At 41.4% G+C, this 19,694-nt stretch overlaps 3 long non-coding RNA genes across 4 annotated transcripts in view; 1 reads left to right on the top strand and 2 right to left on the bottom strand.

The window, feature by feature from the left end:
- The window catches only part of LOC145436102 (uncharacterized), a 423,401-nt gene that overhangs the window by 390,416 nt on the left and 13,291 nt on the right, over positions 1-19,694 (bottom strand). The gene's annotated exons all lie outside the window — the stretch shown is intronic.
- On the top strand, positions 710-3,139 carry LOC145436066 (uncharacterized). Of its 2 annotated transcripts, XR_013914160.1 has the most exons (3): positions 713-1,447; positions 1,522-1,680; positions 2,854-3,139. It is a non-coding gene; the product is annotated as an uncharacterized LOC145436066 (long non-coding RNA). The 2 variants fall into 2 exon arrangements; XR_013914159.1 differs by having other exon boundaries at positions 710-1,680.
- On the bottom strand, positions 2,377-3,843 carry LOC145436065 (uncharacterized). The gene is made up of 2 exons (XR_013914158.1): positions 3,532-3,843; positions 2,377-2,820 (listed from the first exon to the last, which is right to left on the bottom strand). It is a non-coding gene; the product is annotated as an uncharacterized LOC145436065 (long non-coding RNA).

Below are 19,694 nucleotides of genomic sequence, written 5' to 3'. Positions count from 1 at the left end.
GGGCAAGGGCTGCAAGCGACTTTTCATTAAGATGACGTCACAATGGCGTTTTCCAACGAGTGTCAGCCGAAAATATTCGGGTTCATTTCAATATGAATAATTGAATATACTGTTCAATTGTTTATTGAAGTTCTGTACCTCCAAGAAGCTTTTCAACGTAAACAAGTAACGTAATGATAGTACGGTAACATGAATTTGCCGGCAACAGTGATTTTAACGTATGTGCCACGAGAGGTCCGCTGGTGAGCTGTGACTTGAAGTGTGGTAACTGCGTAAACGGCGTACGGAACAAAGATTCAACACGGTTCATGTTCGCACTAGACTTGGAAATGACTATAACTCGAGAGATAGCGTAAGCCTAATTGGAAATGTCAACGAGTTCGGACAGATACGCAATTGTTATCTCATAGATTGGGCCTGTCATATTGAATCCAAAACATCATTCTGAAGAACTAAGAAGAGCAGCCTCGGAAATTCGGTCTCGGTACAGCATAGGAGATTTTGGCCTTGAAACTGGAGACTGCAACACGACACACACGGCTTTATTACTGTCTATAGGTCTGCTGCGAAATCGCCTTTGGAAAATATATTACCGAATAAATACGTGGATGAAAGCTTTAAACTTAGTACACTGTTACATGACATCATCGAGAAGTGGCCTCATGGCCCTTTCGGTATGGTACACTGTCAAAATTAATGCGAACAGACCAACACCGAATAGACACTTACGTGACCTTTGACACGAACCAATCAGGTTGCAGCAGGATGTAAACAAAGAACAAGCCCGGGCAAGCTTACTATGAGCTCTTATGGAAAAAGGTTGAAAAATGAAGGTTTTAAGCAAGATTACGTTGAATTGGGGATGATTGGCCTTAATGAATAGTAATAGCGTAGAGCTAGTATGTGGTTGCAGCTTTTAATCTAGGATGAACATGAATGGTGGCAAGTACGCACCAGCGTGCTGTGTCCAAATGCACGGGTTTTTGACAACTTTTCTGATTAAGCGACGATTGTTGTATACTATACTATAGGATTGTGGTAATGCATATTTTGACGATTTCATAGGCTCCAGGTCTCGAGCAAAATTTTCAAGCATATCTCATGTTCAGAAATATATATACTATAAAATATAGCTGCTGCCACACATCACAATTTTTGTGTATTGATTATGAAACTTGAAAGCTATGGAGATTCTATCGAATTTATGGATTTGAGTGGAACAGCATCTTCTTCTAACACCGCGGAGAAAGCTACGAAGTATTTCATGGAGCGCTATGCACACGATTTAGGGATAAAGATTGAGGAGACAATCCACTCTTTTTAGAAGCAATATTCTAGTGAACAGCCAATGTTATGGCAACTTGCGGAAAAGTGAGATAACACACTCCATGGAAATACACGTTCTCGGAAAATCCATTATTGATTCGTCTTGCACTTGTAAGACAGGGTAAGTAAGGAAAAAGACATTTTTTCAGAGACTCCTTCAATAGATATTTTAACCATGATTTATTTTCATATTAGGTTCTGATATATGCTCTCATGCATATGCATTGATTAAGGCAATCCAGCACCTGAAGCTAAAAGGACTACATTGTGATTTGCATCAGCATCAGTGAGCTCCATCGTGATTGACAAGCAATCTCTCCACCGTACTCGCAACCGATCAACTCCTGCCTCAAGGTAGATTTTGGTGTATCTGGTGTCTTCAGTTTTATAACATTCCATCAAACACAAATAATCCTACAACATTTTCATCTGGAGAATTGTTCATTCAACAAATTGGGCATCTAAATGAGCTTCAATAATGCACACCACTGGAATATCTAGACATGCACTGTTGGTACAGACTGACCATGGCACCGCGCAATTACGATCCGTAGCATGCTATTAGGCATTACGATATTGACAATGGAACTGAATTTGCACAATTGCCGAATATGTTGCGTCATTCATTTTTAATTTTCAATCTTGAATTAGAGTATGCAATTAGTCCATATATATTTGGTTAGTTGTGATACACAATGCTGCATAGTATGACACCAGACAAAATTTTATACTCCTTGATTCTTCCGATCAGCTGTTCAATATGAATACGTTCTCTCGCCATCTTTCTCGTTGTGGAACAGTCTGGCTCAGGCATTTGAAGGTGTGTAAATCACGTGCAGGAATATTTAAATCTAGATTCAATTTCTTGATTTCAGACTCAATGGTGAATCCCTTTTCTGCCATGATAGCATTGCCTGACTCACCATAGCTGAACTCCATCATTTTCTTACATTTCTTGTCGAATCCACATATTTAACTAATATTTCGATCTTAAATGCTCCCTGTAAATAGTTCCTGCACAAAAGTAAGTGTACCACAATCCATCAATCCTTTCAAAGTTGTATGTGATTTATTGACAGTCAATAATCATTCTAGATTTGAGAAATCATGAATGAATGCAAATGGTGCATTTTTAAGAACCACATATCTACATGGCCAAATCGCGATTTAATGAAGCAGTTACATATGGCGGACCCAATGGTTAAATACTATGCTTACAGCAATACTATAAATTTGACGTCAGTAGGATAAGTCGGGCAATTCGGAAAGAATTTAATGTAGTCTAGCATAAAATTTCAGCTTCTCCGCATCTTTTGACATTATGATGCTCCTCTGAGAACTGAACTTCACTAGCAATAATTGTCCGCCAATTTGTAATTTTCCTGGACGAGTTTACTGTTTTGTGCTTCTATACTTCTTCCAGAAATTTGATTTTCTTGCGTTTTATCCATCGACTTCCTCTTTCTGCAGCTTCATAAAAGATATCCATCAAGCCTGCACAAAATATATAATATGTTTATTTTACAGAGCAATACTGCTGTGCAGGCACCTATCAAGGCGTACTCGTCCGACTCGTACAACGTATCACCGCTACCAATTTCAACTATTCGTCTCATTATTGAATATATTGTTTTCAACAATTTCAATACATTACACACCATCAAGCAGCAAAACTGGAGTGGAATAAAACGAGACACACACCAAGTCGATTGTGGCATCAAGTGTGACTGCATTTCAGATTGGACTCATTTTGAAACACAGAATTGTTTCATCTAGATCAGTGGTTCCCAACCTTTTTGACCTATCGCCCCCTTTTCAAGGTCAATACCGATCATCGCCATCAAATTTTGTGTACCGAAAATTGGGCATACAAACCTGTAATCACCGGCGGGTTGACTAAAAAAAAGGGTCAAATTTTCGGCTCGATGTCTAATTTGACACACTTTTGTAACTAAATTTCCGTGGGTTGACTAAAAGAAAATAAAAAATAAAAAAATGTCAGCCGTTTTGACGCGTCATCGCCCCCCCCCCCCCGAATCGCCCCCTTCGCTATTTTCGCCCCCCTAGACCGCCAAATCGCCCATGTTGGGAACCACTGATCTAGATTCTAGATTATGTCACGATTCAATATTTTTGGTACAATAATAGATATGTCATTTTCTTAATAAAATGTGAATTCAGATGACTACAAGAAAGTCCACATGCCTTTATCCAGATTTTACATTCTTCCATGCATGTCATTGGCTCTGGAAAAGGTAAAAGCGCACACCAGGAACGGTCTGGGTAGCCATCTCCATGTTACGCAGGCTATTAGCACAGTATTTATCCTGATAGATACAATACACGAGCTACAACAAAAAATGACGATTTCAGCCGGGAACAGATCATGTTGCCTAACATATATCATATTAATATGATCATTGAATATTCAGACAAGTGTCCAGTGTAACAGTAATTTGCTAGATAATGATACAGACTGTAGACTACTATATACAAATGTCGATTCCATAAATAGAACGCATATATAACGCCACATAATGGATACCACACATATCCTGACTCAATATTCCTCTAATACATTCTATTCGCTACGACAATCCTATAGTATACGACTAAGGATAATACAGCAATAGTTGCTTCATCCGAAAAGTTGTCAGAAATTCATTCATTTGGACATACCATGCTGATGCGTGCTTGCCATCATTCATGCTTATTGTAGGTTATAACACTGCATATACATACTAGCTCTACGTTATTACCATTCACCAAACCCAGCTATTCCCAATTCAATGTAATTTTGCTAAAAACCTATATTTTTCAACCCTTTTCCATAAGAGCTCATAGTAAGCTTGCCCGGGCTTGTTCTTTGTTTACATCCTACTGCAACCTGATTGGTTCGTGTCAAAGGTCACGTAAGTGTCTATTTTGCGTAAAATTTACTGAGGAATAGGCTGATCAAGTGATCAGCTGTTAGCCGCCATCGAAAACGAATTAGCTATCGCGCTTGACAGGGGGTTGTAAGCAAATGGCTTGAAGGCCACAATTTCACGGTGAAATTGACATTGGAGAATATAATATCAAAGTAAATATTTGAATGCAAATTGAGAATGATATCATCATCTCAGTTAACGTTACCGCAGATACACCGGCTTTTGCGTGAAATCCGCAATGCGTTGTAGGCTAAATTGTCAGATCGGAGCACATCTCTACCATACTCGACCTTGATAACGAAATTACTGCTCTAATCATTGAGTGTCAACCTTGAGACTTGGCACAGCGTTCGATACTAAAATCAAGACATACCGTGCAAAAGCTTATGACGGATCTAGGTAAGGAGCATCGTTAAAATCAATAGAGACCAATACCGGCTTTGCGTATAATCTGTTAGCGATAAATGACGAGTCAGCTCTCACTCGAATTAGGAAACGAAATTACCACTAACACAGTTCAGTGACAAACTTAAAACTTGGTACAGCGTTCGATACTAACATTAAGACTTACCGTTCCAAATGTCATAACCGATCTCAGTATTGAACATCGTCAAAATCAATGGATACCAATACCGGCTTTTGAGTAAAATCTGTTTGCGATAGGCTACATGACGGATCAGCACACACTCAACTTCGGAAACGGAATTACTACCCTAAACTTTAAGTAGAAACCCTGAAACTTGGGACAATTTTAAAAAACCACCATCACGACATGACATACCAAGTTTCAAGAATTATCATGGTGTGAAACACCATCAAAATCGACCTATACCAGCAAAGGTCGACTAAACGCATATGACGGTAACCGAGTTCAGATGTAGATACGATTGTTACATCACACCTTAAGGGCGAGCAGGCTATGTTGCCCCGGTTGCTCGGTCATTTTATGATTAGGAGAGAGTAAATCACTGTTTCTTTATTGTGCGCAGCTTTGAGAGAATAGACAGTGAAAGCTTGTTATGAGCGCTACCGGGGCATGCCCCGGTTAGGCATTCGCAAAGCGAAAACACAGAAGAGAATTCAATTTTCGCTGAGACTTCGCTATATATGGGCATTTACAAGCGAAAGGACAAGAAGAATACTATTTTCGCTGTGATTTCGGTATATATAGATTGGTGTGCGTCTATAAATGGTAATGAATTGTTATTGAACAGAATTTTAGGTGGGGCAATGCCCCAGTTGCCCTATAGGACGAGCCGCCACTGCACAGAGCCTATTGCAGATGTGGTTCTGCCAGCGAAACTATAGGCTTGTTGAAGACTCGAAAAACCAGGCCAGCAACGATAGCCGAGTTCGCGGCAATCAATGACCTAATTTGGCGATCTTCTCAGCGGGAAATTGCGTCGCGTTACACAGTGCATTGACGAATCCCGCTAATTGGCGACACGCTTCTCGCTAATTGGCCGCGCGAAAGAGAGAGAGAGAGATCAGATTTATTTTCGCCGGCACCATCGAGATGCTTTTTGACGATGGAGATGCGATACGACCTTTAAGCAAGGTCATCTAGTCTGCACCACCGTATTTTTCTCCTCCACGCTATCCATGGATGCTGAGCGCCTAGCAGGATAGCCGCGGATACCAGTTTTAGAGTCTTTGGTCTGACCCGGCCGGGGATTGAACCCACAACCTACCGATCGAGAAGCTCGACGCATAACCATTACACTATCTCGCTCGAAACACTGATAATACGACTTATTGAAGCTTCCTATAAGTTTAAAACACATTATTGACGATACTATTTTATCCGGTTAACCGGCAGTTTTATATCCGGATATCGGATGATAAAAAACCTGCGGTTAACCGGTTAACCGGTCAACCGTTATCCGGATAATCCAACCCTAGTGTCGACACAAGCAAATCTAACGGCTCAGTGAAATTGATTCACGTCACAATTTCCATTTGGCTACAGGCAATTTGACGGTCATTTTTGATTTGAATTTGATGAACCGGGTATTAATTGAAAGCTGACGCTGTACTGCTTGCGAAAATATAAAATTTATTCTGCTCATGGCCCTGGAGCCCCCACAATCAACCCTAAATTATTCATTGTTGAGGAGATTGGCATTGGGACGAAACGATGCTCTCTATCGAAATAAGAGAGTAGCTCAAGAGCAAGGATGCGACTGCGCGGCGAGAGTGAGATCAGCTGACGTCGCGACAAAGGCAATGTGCTTGTGCATGTGCATTGTGCAATCGCGTTGCAGAGAAACGCTGCCCTGTTGATACTTTTTCTATGCGCTTCGGTAGAAGGAGCATACCTTACCAGCCTTTCCTTGACTTGTAAGGTTAGAACTGGGTCCACAGAATGTATTAGGGCCCTACCAATTTTCGCGCATTATCCTTCAACTTATAGAGATATTTAGGCTACGTCTAAATACTCTACATTCGATATGTCAGATTATCATGATATCGATTGCCTTATCCCGCACGTCGACACGTCGTGCTGTCGATAGGCCTACTTTCTAGAGGCGCTTCGCTAAAAGCGAGCACACATTACCAGCCTTATTTCCTTGACTTGTAAGAGTAGAACTGGGTCCACAGAATGTAGGCTATTAGGGCCCTACAAATTTTCGCGCATTATCCTTCAACTTACGGAGATATTTAGGCTACGTCTAAATAATCTACATTGGATATGCCAGATTATTATGATATCGATTGGCTTAGCCCGCTTGTTGTGTAGGGCTCCAGAGACACGTCGCGCTGTTGATACTATCTATAGTCCCATTGGTCCAGTGTGAGCCGTGAGCACACATTACCAGCCTTTCCTTGACCTGTAAGAGTAGGACTTGGTCCGCGAATGCAGCAGGTAAAATGTTGATGAAAGGTTTACAACAGGGGTGTCGAAATAAACTAGGATCGCGGTCCGGACTCAATCCATTATTAGTTAGCTTGCGGGCCGGGCCAGTCAAAATATTCCAAAATGTTACCACCAAATCCTTACCTTTGTTTTTCACTGGAATGCTCTATTACCAAGCCTAGGCCTATATATAGCACTTGTCAGGTTTATATAGGAGTTTTAACCGAACAGTGACGTTCACGTTGGAATTTGGTTTATCATTATTCAATCACCATTCGGATTTCTCGGAGTGCCAGAGACCTTTTGCGTCAGAAGCAATACAGCGGTATCGTTGCCGCGACGCCAGCTAAAGGCCTCTGCACACTGACCTCGCGACGCAACATCGCGAGTTGCGCGTTGCGAGTCGTAAGTCGCGAAGCAATGCACACTGGTCCCGGCAGTGCCCACAAGCGGCAACTACAGCTCTTGCGCGTTCTGTCCGAAGTCTCGCAATGGATACACATTGCACAGCTCCCGATAGATCGCAAAATGAATATTTCGATGGGTATACATGGGTTTGTCAATGAATAAGATGACGTCTTATATACACACACTTTTCCATTAACGAACCAATATCATATTTCAATGCTGAAAACGCATAATCTGGGTGACCCAGTTAAAGGCGCAATTTCCGGTTGCCGATCCAAATTTCTGGAGTTCTAGCTGTAGCCTATTATGCTACAGACACCAAGCCTTTCTGTATTCCACTGCCTCATTGACTGCATCAACTGTCAAGCACTCATACATTAATTTCTCGATATGATAGAGAACAACATTCAAATGCATTATTATTTTATTGTAAATGAATTAAGTCTTAACAATATTCAAATATAACTCTGGGATTCTTTCCTTTTCAATCTTCAATTCGCCCTCAAGTATCAAGCATGGAAACTGATCCGTAGGCCTGGTTGATTCATTTTCCATAATGATGCATAGTCCATTTCTGACTTATAATATTAGCCACTACAATTCGCACCGAAGTCTGATAAAGAGGAGAATAGACGAAATCTAACATCAAGAGTTACACTGCTGCTACCTAGTCAACAAAAAGATTTTCAGACGTCGTGTACTGAGATGTACCGGTATCTGAAATATACATCAGTGAACCCATGACATACCACTATTATATGTACCTGCTTAACCCAGTTTCCAACCAATGTACACTGTACAGGTTAAAATGAATCAGACAAGGTATATATCTAGTAAATCCACCTGTAGATATACAATGACTGAGAGTTTCGCGGTATCGGTACTGCCGGAGCTGGTTGGCCTTTTGTAATTACCAAGTACCGGTACTGCTTACAGTAGAATGCGCTCTTGCAGTTAAGCTTCAAGTTTTAAAATGGCCTCAAATCAGTCTAAATTAAATGAGGAAACAATTATAGATGCCAAAACACGCAATACGCGGACAAACTATTGCTGTGACATAGAGCTAACGATCAGTATCTGCTGACCAGTCGCTCGCAACTCGCGACAAAGTTGAAAATTTTCAACTTTGTCGCGGAGTTGCGCAACCCTGTCGCAGACGGAATGTTGCGAGTTGCCGGCGACTCCGGTCTGCATGGTCCAGTCGCAGACAGGCGCGATTCTCTCGTTTTATCGGGTCGTGAGCTCAGTGTGCAGAGGCCTTAAGTTTTCCACTCTCGCTGCGCAGCCGCTCTTTTGCTCTTGAGCTACTCTCTCGTTCCGCCAGACAGCATTGTTGCGTCCCAATGCCAATCTCCATACCAATGATAAATTCGAGGCTGGTTATGGGGGTTCCAGGGCTGCGAGCGGAATCAAATTTATATTTTTGTAATCAGTGCAGAGTCAGCTTTCGATTGATACCCATTTTACCAAATTTAATGCTCGGCAAGCCGGTCAAAAATGACCGTCAAATTGCCCGCAGCCATATGGAAATTGTGACGTGAATCAATTTCACTGAGCCGTGAGATTTGCTTGTGTCGACACCCATATAGGACATTATGACGAAGCAGTATGTCCCCAGATATATTAGAACACGTGCATCACGCTCATCCCCTGAATCTTGATTCAGTACAAGCAAAAAGGCCATGAATTCTGCCATTGGCGAACATTTGCTGGATAATATGTTTTTGCGAAAAAACTATCGAGAGGACAGATTTCCACACAGGTCACACTTTCATTTGTGTCCATTGGAGTAGATTTTCATCAAAATACGCCAACCAAGCGTGTGGCATCAGAAGGAGTTCGTGTACCATCTAAAAATAGTACCGTGAGCTATCTAGAATACCAATTACTGAATTCTCGAAAACTTTTAAATTGAATGAAGTTCAGTTCATATTGTAGCGTCCCTGATACGGCATGCAAAACCTAACAGGAACTTCGTCGTGTTCGTGGGCTCGGGACCACGCCTTTCCGCGATCGCACGCACTGGTAACACAGATCCACATTGCTAAATACGCATATATTCATATAACGACATAACACCGCAAAACATACACTGGCATAATACTCAACCAACTACGTTACACACAATCACTGCACAAGCCCCAGTAGCCTTGTCAACCCTAGACACTTCCTACTGTACTACCCCACTTGAGCTACTACTTCAACTTCAAACCCAACATACTCGCTCACAACCAGCAACTCCAGCCACACTCCCAGCTAGGGTTAGTTCGGATATCAATAATTTTCACTATCCGGATAACGGATATATCCGGATATTTTGGAATTTATCTAACCGGTTAACCGGATAATAACTGCTGAGTGGGACAATCGATTTCATTAGGTCTGCATGTAAAACGGATCGCAAAATCATTACACAGTGTTATTGTAGAGTACCTACCTACGCGCGCAGTATGAGCGAATACAAGAAAAACCACGCAAATTTAATGTTCACTGCTTCTGCAATGCCCTCTTTTTAAAGCACAGATGCATCAATTGTGGGATCCTGTAGCCGGGACCGGAATTTTGTAACACAGAGTCCACGTTCATTGAATGATTTTTCAGCTTCCACAGAAGTGGGCTGAATAGAAAGCAGCGCTTCGTAGAGAGTCAAAAGGTTGGCAGGTCGTACGCCGGAAACTTCAACGGCTTTACATCCTTTTGGCCATCCTTATGTTTAGGTTTGGAGTACTAGAAGGACGACTAGCTGATACTGGAATTGATGCCGACATGATACGTCGCTCTAATTCACGTGATCAGGCACGCAGCCAGCCGAAAATGTAGGGGGATTGAAATAAAATCAGGGGGTTTCGATTTTTTTTCGAATTAATCATCAGCGGAAATCAATTACGCTTGCACGCACGCACATTTTTGCGAACATTCGATGTCATTCAGTTTCGCGGTGTCACTCTCAGAATCACTAACTAGAATACACTTAACGGCATATCGTCAACAAGCCATCGAGAGATAGGAGCCAATGCATGCTGGGTCCGAGATGGTTAGGCCAGCGATTATATCGTTCGTAGGCCTATTGCAGATTCGATTGTGTAGGTCAACGATAATATCGCGAGCACCAAGCCAATGAAGATGCGATTGTGCAGGCCAGCGATGGAATAGTGTGTACACTGCACATGGCCTATTGCAGGTGCGATTCTTCAATCCAGTGGAACTATCGGCTTGTTGAAGGCGCGATAAATCAGGCCAGAGACGATAGCCGAGCGCGCGACAATCAATGACCTAATTTAACGATCTTCTCAGCAGGAGATCGCGTCACATTACATTGTGCGATGTGTACAGACGCATCTCGCTAATTGGCAATACGCTTCTCGTTAATCGGCCGCGCCAACACTGAATACGACTTATTGAAGCTTACTAAAACGTGTAAAATGCATCAGTAACGATTCTTTTTTATCCGGTTAACCGGCAGAAAAATATCCGGATATCAGATAGTGAAAATACCTGCGGTTAACCGGTTAATCCAACCCTACTCCCAGCCAGACCAAGCACTTCTCCTTCTCGACTTCCACGTGCAACTCTCCTACCGAACATTCTAGAAACAGCTCAATGACAACACAATGTGATCACCAGGGCGTTACATTACCCTCCCCTTTCTCGATTAGATTTTCTAAAAAGAATAATCTTAATCACCTAATCAACATATATCAATCATCGCAATTGCATAAAATATCACATAGAATGCAATAAACGACCCGCGATTCCGTGAGTACACTTCTCCGACTGTTCCCCCACATCACAGCAGCCTCGGCCGTCGGTCCCCATTCCACAGCTGTCCGCATCAAAGCAGCTCTCAACGAGGCGCACATTCACTGTCACCAATGACCTTTCCCGGAAGGCAACACCTGATTCCATGCAGACACCGACACACTAGCCAATGTTGTCTACATCCCGAGACCCTCACTGACATTTCCCGGTCCCGGCAACCTCTGCGCAGCAACACAGCGCTTTTCCAGCTCCACAGCTGTGACCCGACGAGTCACTGCATTCGACCGACACGCCCATAATGTGTGACATTGACAACCGCCACGTTGTCTTCCAGCAAAGACCAGCATACTCAGGCTCCAGCAATCAATGTTCACTGTTCATAACACAGCCTTCTGCAGGCTCCAACAATCAATGTCCTGTTCATAAACACAGCTTTCCGCAGGCTCCGCCAATCAATGTCCCGTTCATAAACACAGCCTTCCGCAGTCTCTCCGACAGCACGATATCAGCAGTCTCTTTGTCGTAATTCCCACGCATACGCAACAAATCTTCCGATCATCACCATGTACCGGTACGGCAACCACGAAAATGAACGAGGTCCTGGCGTGCTCGCCAATTGTAGCGTCCCTGATACGGCATGCAAAACCTAACAGGAACTTCGTCGTGTTCGTGGGCTCGGGACCTCGCCTTTCCGCGATCGCACGCACCGGTAACACAGATCCACATTGCTAAATACGCATATATTCATATAACGACATAACACCGCAAAACATACACTGGCATAATACTCAACCAACTACGTTACACACATAATCACTGCACAAGCCCCAGTAGCCTTGTCAACCCTAGACACTTCCTACTGTACTACCCCACTTGAGCTACTACTTCAACTTCAAACCCAACATACTCGCTCACAACCAGCAACTCCAGCCACACTCCCAGCCAAACCAAGCACTTCTCCTTCTCGACTTCCACGTGCAACTCTCCTACCGAACATTCTAGAAACAGCTCAATGACAACACAATGTGATCACCATAGGGCGTTACAATATGTTCATTCTCATAAGCATAAGAGAATGGGAAATTTTTGTTCAGCAAACTTGATTCGTTTAGCACTATACAGTTCTCCTATAGCATTTACAGGAAAACCAGAAATTGGATTAGAATTACAATTAGAAACATATCAAAAATAGATTAGAATTAGAACTAGAGCAAAGAAACATTGACCAAATTAGATTAGAATTAGAATGCCAACATTTCATTCTAATTAATGTCTAGCTCTCACCCATACGCAAACTTTTACGGCTGTTTAACGCTGAATACCCGCAAAAACGAGGATAAATGTCTGAAAGGTACCAAGCTGAGCTAACACATATGTTACATATGGAGGTGTAAGTTGTGGAGCCACAATAGCAAATTCAACAGCGTCATTTTTTAGCGTTTATTGTACCATAAGGAGTTAGATGCCTTGAACGAAGGGAACCTCGTGCGATCAAGGACGTTACCTATGAGCGGCAACACACTTGAAAGCAGTTTCATATTTCTTAAAGGAATAGATGAGAAAAATGGAACAGAATAGCGTAGAAAACGGCGGTTTATCACGCCTACCAACCACCGAAAATAAAGCCACTCTGATGTTGCGCATTACAAAAATAATAGTTTGCGAACAACTAGACAGTAAGTTTCGTCATTTTGTGTGAATCGAGATAATGGTGTTGTGTGTTGAATGATGTGTGTAAAGCCATTGCTAGCTCGGAGCCATCACTATACTAACAGTGACGTAGCCAGCGGGTGGGTTTTTTGGGTCGAAATCTCTCCCATTTCATACTCGAAACCCCGTCATTTCGAAATGTCGATTATATGTCTGATATTTCCGATAAAATAATATTAATGTGTTGCCTGGAAGAATGACATCCAGTTCAGTGCGGTTATAGTAACATTTAATGACTTGGGAACCCCTTCACCAGAGGTGGGAATTCATTTGTCTGAGAATGAGAAGCAGGAAATACGTTGGCGGCAGACTTGTACAAACTAAACATTTAGTTAGTTGACTGTCAACTATAACTAACAGTTTTTTGAGTAGTTCTAGTTCTAATTCTAGTTGCGGATTTTGAAAATTGCGTAGTTCTAGTTCTAGTTCTAGTTGCGGATTTTGAAAATTTCGTAGTTCTAGTTCTAGTTGTAGTTGCAGATTTTGAAAATTCAGTAGTTCTAGTTCTAGTTTTAGTTGCGCATTTCAAAAAAATATTAGTTGCTGAACAACTAGAAACACTCGTGTGTCCTGCGTGATGAGAACTCTCCTCGCGTGACAAGTGAGGTTACTGAGGGTTAGTTAATACATTGATAATATATAGGTAATACATTGATTATGCCGAGTTCACTGATAACTCGGCTCAGTTACAACAATCGACAGTGCGCAGGGACACGAGATCTCCCGCTGAGGTTGTTTACTAATTGGAATGTGAACTAGTGATCTCCTGCTGTGCGCTGGCGAGTATTATCTCGGAACTATAGGGCTGGGCACAATGAATCGAGTACTCGAATCAGAATCGAGTATTAATTTCGATGATTCGAGTCGAGTAGTAAACGGCGATTTTTCCGAGTACTGAAATTATACGCTCCTCGCCACTTCAAGTTAATTTACCAACAAGAATTATAGTTTTGATACTATTTTCCACAGAGGAAGCCTTGAAACCTTGATCGACTGTGTCGCAGCATACGAGACATAGTACAAAGCTACGAACGTTACTGGAAATAACACATTTCCGAAGTCATGATCATCCCACAAGAGAGAGAGAGAGAGAGAGATGATATTCTTTTTCGCCTGCACCATCGAGATGCTTTGACGACGGAGTTGCGATACGGCCCAATGAGGTCATCTAGTCTGCGCCCCCGTTTTTTTTCTCCTCCATGCTATCCGTGATTGCTGAGCGCCTAGCAGGATAGCTGCGGGTACCAATTTTCGAGTCTTTGGTATGACCCGACCGGGGATAGAACCCACGACCTACCGCTCGAGAAGCCGGACGCATAACCATTACGCTATCCCACAACATTGTCAAGATGTGCAAGGAAATCGGTATGGTCGAAAAAATACCAAAGTACCTTTGTAACGGATAACAGGCATTATGTTCTTTGTGGTGGCATAAAAGGCACATATTCGAACATTGCCATATCGCATTCCGTTGTGACATCATAATGAGTGATACTCGAATACTCGACTCGACTCGAAGCGTAATACGTGATTCAGAATCGAATCACTCAGGTACTCGATTTTGCCCAACCCTACTCGGAACTAAGAGGGCTTTCTCGGATGCTGGGATTTTGTATTCCCCAAAGAGGGCAAAACTCAACGAAAAAACATTTTCGCTGTTGATTCGCTGCAATCAGCAACAGCTGCAGAAAATGGTTTAGTTTATCCTGTACTGATTACAGATAGTTCTGTCTGTCTGATTTTTCAGTAATTTCGTTGTACCGACGTTCGTGTGGAAGGCTGGAACGCCGAATTCGAATAAAATAAAAATGAATGACTTTATTGTGAATTAAATTTAGTTAGTTGTGTTTTAGTTAGTTAGTTGCCGATAATTAAATTTCATTAGTTCTAGTTATAGTTCTAGTTGCGAGTTTTGAAAATTGAGTAGTTCTAGTTCTAGTTATAGTTGCGAGTCTTAAAAATTGAATAGTTCTAGTTATAGTTCTAGTTGCGCTTTTTGAAAATTCAGTAGTTTGTACAAGTTTGGTTGGCGGGCTAAGTCAAAAGATTGCACTATATTATTTTATATTAAGACACCAAAATGTATCGGGTACAACTTGGTCAACATCCCGAGCGGTGTGTAACTTGGTGATATAGCCTGGTTGTGTTGGTAGTTTCGCAGGCAGGTTTTCCGAAATTCGCCTTCTCGCAGCCTCAGCCGAGTGACTGCATGCGTGTTTATTTCATAATTCCTAAATTAATCTATCTTATACCTTCTTTCTAAAATATAGATTAGGCCTACGCATACGACGAACGTATAGGCTACGTAACCACGATGCAAAAATAAACACTAAACACTAAACAGCCATCAAAGTAAACGCATTTCCATTTATACAGCCCATGGTTTTAGTAGGCCTACACATTTCAATTGTATAGAGCAAAATTCCTAGCAACTTTTCGTGGTCTGGATTTGGCACGCGGGCTGTCAAATGCCCGGATGTGCCCGATAGGCTAATCTGCAAGACTTCGGGGAACCCCTAATTTTCATGGGTCACAAAAACAAAAATCTACCATAACCTATACACATCTGACTGCACAGTTAATAGATTTCTTACATTGTGCGCCCAGAAACACCGGTCATGAACCACTGCTGCTGATAGTTAGGCTACATTGTGTTTTATATTAGTTGCGTATTTTTAAAGGTCGTTAGTTGTAGTTGTAGTTGCGTATCTTGAAAATTGAGTAGTTCTAGTTCTAGTTGTGGTTGCGGATTTTAAAAAGTTAGTAGGCTACTGTAGTTCTAGTTCTAGTTCTAGTTACGCTTTTTGAAAATCCAGTAGTTTGTACACTAATTTGTACAAGTCTGCTTCCGACAAAGGTATTGATAGTACTTTCAAGGCACCGACGCAACCTTGCTTTCTTTTAGACATATATCGACCGGGCCGCAGGCGACAATCAGGAGATTTCAATCAGAGATAGTCTCGAGAACAAGCGGATATACGCATCTTTTTTGATTGGTGTATTAGCAGTCTTCGGCGACGGCGAACAATTTAATCACTAGGGCAAGTGTTGGCAACTTTTTTTACAGCTTCTGGGAGCTTCCTAGATAGGCTACTCAAAATATATATGTAGCATGAAGTTTTAAGCTGTTTGGCACTGTATGTCACAGAGCAACATTTCGCAACTTTTTCTATATTTTCATGTAACTTTTTAGGGCAACTTTTATCGAGTATATATTGGGCAAAATGTAATGGAGTGATTCATAAAACATGCTATAAAACTATTTCTGTAATGGTTCTGTCTTTGGTTTGCTTAACATAGAGCTATATGTGATGGAATAGCTTCAATTCAATGTTATCTATGCAAGCTAAAAGTTCAACAACCCCAGTCAAGCACGACAGTGCAATGAGTGCATGTATCGAATGTAAAAATTCGATAGCGCATGCATGAACTTTTTCTGGCTGAGTTTTGCTGCAATGCCTTCGGCGAAGTTTGCAGCCTAGGATGTTTGGGTTATGGTGTTTGACTTTTTCACGTACCAAGTCTGCATTGTGTTATTTTCTTGCTGTGTACACTGTACAGTGTGTGTACGGGGAAAAAGTAATTTTCGGCGATCTCGCTCGTCCGTGAAATTTGATCGCTCTGCGGGGCGAAATGCGCTGTCACCAGTGACGTGCGGTGAGGTTCATGGCTGGTGAGGCACGGACCCCCCCCCCCACACACAAACAAACACGCACGTAAAGTAGCCTACCTAATAAAGAGATCCAAAATGTGAATAACAGCAGCAGCGGGTATAGAGAGCATTTTCTTTGCACACTGATAGCCGTTGCAATTCCACATTTTACAAAATATGTAGGACTGATGGTCGCTATGTGTGCTAAATGGGCAAGTTTAGACGGATAATAATTAATATCTCTTCAAGTACCGGCATAAATTATTCGAAGCATAAAGCAAAGACAATGCAGCCTATGCAAGTAGCTATATCACATACGACAATTTAACGGAAAATAAATAACAGCTACACAAGTAAGGGAATGTATTTGCTCCGCATTACGTATTGGCCGTCGCTACTATATAATTCCTACAAGACAGTCAACACTGTTGTATTTCGAAATCGATAGCGCGTTTCACTGTGCTGCGATTGTCCAATTGTTAGCGAATAGTGCATGAGGCAAATTCGTTTGTGCCTCACCTGGCTATTGTTTCTCTGCGATGGCATTGTTAGTAATAAAGCCGAATGTCACCTTTCTTGGCGATTTTGAGGGGGTTCTGGTGGTCTGACACTGTTAATATTTGGATTTTCGGAATCAGTGTGACGATAGCATTTGATTGATACCAGTTGTTACGAATTCCGAGCTATTTATGATGAATTGCATTGTCGCAGGTGAGGCACGACCCGCCCTGCCTCACCTGTGCCGCAATTCTCCTTTTGCGCTGTATTTTTGAATAATAATCATGAAAATTGATGAACTTGTGTGAAAAAATGTTCAAATTTAGTTATTTATGAACATCGATGTAAAATATAAATAATCATCGACTCATGGAGGGTTTTCACAATTTTCACTTATTCGCCCTGACGACAAGTGAGGCAGGGCCTCACCTGCCTCTGGACCGCACGTCACTGGCTGTCACGTAGGTTTGAAACCTAAAGAACATGAATGTTTGTGCATGATCGATTAAATAGCGAAGAAAGAAACGAAGGGAAATATCCCGTAAATCTTAAACTCTTGTAAGTGTGCCGCAAGCGTGTTGTGATTTTCCCATGTGCCAAAAGCTGAACAAATTTAGGAACTATTGCTTTACAGAGCTTGAGAGCTATATTGCAGGTGTATAGCGAGCGATGTTAGAATCGATAACTGTGCAATGATGCTCTTCTCTTTGCTATTCCTCAACTCTGCTGCAATTATAATTGCTTAAATGACTACTTTTCGCGGAAATGTGGGCTCATTGCGTACAGTTTCTATTTTTTTTATCGTTGAATAACAAGTGCACCGCTTACTTACGGTCCTTACGGATAGTGTTATTGACTTATTGTCTCAACATAGGTGGTGCTTACTGCTTATCAACTAGAACGGCGATGCATATGCACCATAGGAATTTAGTAATATTATAGAATGTTTACTGTCTATAGTAATATCGAGTTCATTGCTTCTGTAATTTCTGAGGTTATATTGGTTAATTTTTGGCAAGGAATGAATTACAAAAGATTTGAAAGCTTGCATAACAAACAGTACTACATATATAAACTCGTAGCCTATGTGCAATGAAAAGGTTACTAAAAGCAGATTCTACATCATTTATCTCGTAAGGTAAATAAATCTGTTTGCCTTTATCTACGATGGAGAAATTTGCGATAGATTACTACGTTACTAAATAACTTATTGTCGTATAATAGATGGGCTACTTCAGCTTATCCTATCAAATCATTGTATTTTTGCCTGTTCCATTTTTGGCAAATTGAAATGTTCCTAAAAGAGAGGGTAACCCTAAAATAGAGCCCCTATGATCCGTAATATTACATAAGAGTAACTTGACACTTGGCCCTTGGCCCATTCAAACGAACGGTTGATTACCTTTGAGTGTTTGCAGAATCTTTGACACAGCATAGCGTGATGCACGGTTTTGAAAGTCTAATAGAGGTTCTGCCGTGGGTACTGCGTAACGCTCGTTCAGATACGTAATGATTGTGATTGGTGAAATTATTCAGGGCTCCCCACCTAATCGCAGCTTTCCTTTCTTAATGTGCTACTGATCAGCAAAACAGCATGGAATAATATCTCTTATATCCAGTAGTATAGCCTATAGATGCTGTATAGCGAGTAGGCTACACTACAAAAAAAAATTAGACAAATTTGGTCTCAAATTCAAGAAATGAGTATGATTTGGTCTCATTTTCAGCAATTTCCGTCTCACTGATGAATTGGGGTCTCAAAATTGAGACTGATTCAGCTATTTAAGACCATATATAATTGTCACAATTATTTGGTCTCAAAAATGAGACCAATAAAAGGCATCTCATAAGACATATTGTGCTTATTAAGACAGTTTTTGATGTGTCAGTATTTTTGGTCTTGTTTTTAAGACAAATTTCGCTAATCAAGAACAACATGATTTGTGGTCTTAAAAATGAGACCGGAAAGTTGACATGGGTCAGGAGCTCTAAGACATAACTAGCTTAATGAGACAATTTCCGATGTGTCAGTATTTTTGGTCTTGTTTTTAAGACAAATTTCACTAATCAAGAAACGACATGATTTGTGGTCTTAAAAATGAGACCGGAAAGTTGACATAGTTCAGGAGCTCTAAGACATAACTAGCTTAATGAGACAATTTCCGATGTGTCAGTATTTTTGGTCTTGTTTTTAAGACAAATTTCGCTAATCAAGAAACGACATGATTTGTGGTCTTAAAAATGAGACCGGAAAGTTGACATGAGCCAAGAGCATAAGACATAACTGGCTTTTTGAGACAGTTTTTGATGTGTCAGTATTTTTGGTCTTGTTTTTAAGACGAATTGTGCAGTATTTTTGGTCTCATTTTACCCACTCACCATAAATGCTATTTTCGACTCAGCCAACCATATATATATTGATCTGAATAGTACATGTGAGTAGTAAGTGGCATGTACCTTGATAACTATATCTAGTGAATTTCTTGTAAACTCCTTAGTACAGTATCATCTCAATGCTGCAAATTCTGGTCTCTCTCAACCTCCCCCTTCGCTC

This window comes from Botryllus schlosseri, chromosome 3 (assembly GCF_051294905.1).
Source record: "Botryllus schlosseri isolate E-star chromosome 3, Bs_hap1, whole genome shotgun sequence".
Taxonomy (NCBI): domain Eukaryota; kingdom Metazoa; phylum Chordata; class Ascidiacea; order Stolidobranchia; family Styelidae; genus Botryllus; species Botryllus schlosseri.
This window is presented reverse-complemented; position numbering and strand designations above follow the sequence as displayed.